Below are 1,205 nucleotides of genomic sequence, written 5' to 3' on the forward strand. Positions count from 1 at the left end.
AGAGGAAATTCAATGAACAAGATAAGCTTCCAGAAGGAACTTGCCAGGCAGAGAGGACACTAAATGCAAAGGCCCGCAAGGAGTTCCCGGCATGGCTCAGGGGAAACTGACTAGGATCCATGAGGATGCAGCTTCAATCCCTGGCCTCACTCAGCGGGTTAAGGATCTGGCCTTGCCAGGAGCTGTGGTGTAGGTCGCAGATGTGGCTTAGATCTGGCGTTGCTGTGACTGTGGTGTAGGCTGGCAGCTACAGCTCCAATTGGACCCCTAGCCTGGGAACCACCATATGCTGCAGGTGTGGCCCTAAAAAGACAAAAGACAAAAACACCCCAAAGGCCCGTAAGGCATTGTGTACTCCAGGAACAGCGAAGAGTCAGTGTCCTGGATGTAGAGAAAATAAGGTGGCAGGCGGTGAAGTTAGGGGAGTCAACAAGCGTATAAGTGACGGGACATAACTTACAAATCACTGTGTGTCATATATATTTGAGGAGAAAGGGTAAGAGAAGTAACAGTTATGCATCTATTTGTGTGTATGTGTTTATTGTTTCCTAATATCAGTGCCAAACTCTTTTTTTTTAACCTTTTACTTTTTTTCTACTGTACAGCATGGTGGCCCAGTTACACTTACATGTATACATTCTTTTTTCTCACATTACATGTTCCATCATAAGTGACTAGACAAGAGTTCCCAGTGCTACACAGTAGGATCTCATTGCTAATCCATTCCAGTGCTAAATTCTTTATCTGGATTATTTAATTCTTTAAAGAATTCAATCTCCGTCAGGGATTTTAATTTCTATTTTACAGTCGAAGAAGGGTCTCAGATTCTGTTTCTTTTCTGCCTCCTAAACACATCCTGTTACTACCTGCCTAGTGGTTCTGGTTCTGGGACCCCAGAGGAAGCCAATGAGAAATGCTAATGAACGCCTTCCAGGCGCGGTAGAAAGGACGTGGGAATTAGCCCCAGGTTGATCTGGGTTTGAATTCCAGGGCTGCTACTGATCGGCTGTGTTGATACTTGTTAACATAATTATGCGAATATTCCAGGCACTCATGAGTTTCCTTGCCTGTAAAATGAGTATAATCATATCGTATATGTAAAGCTCCAGGGCTATAACGTCGCTGGCCTAGAAGCCCCAGACGTAGATTCCTAATTCCCGGGCCTTTCTTCTCCCTTCCCTCAGCTTTGCTGGAGACGAAGTGGA

The sequence above is a fragment of the Sus scrofa genome, unplaced genomic scaffold, assembly GCF_000003025.6.
Source record: "Sus scrofa isolate TJ Tabasco breed Duroc unplaced genomic scaffold, Sscrofa11.1 Contig2471, whole genome shotgun sequence".
Lineage (NCBI taxonomy): Eukaryota > Metazoa > Chordata > Mammalia > Artiodactyla > Suidae > Sus > Sus scrofa.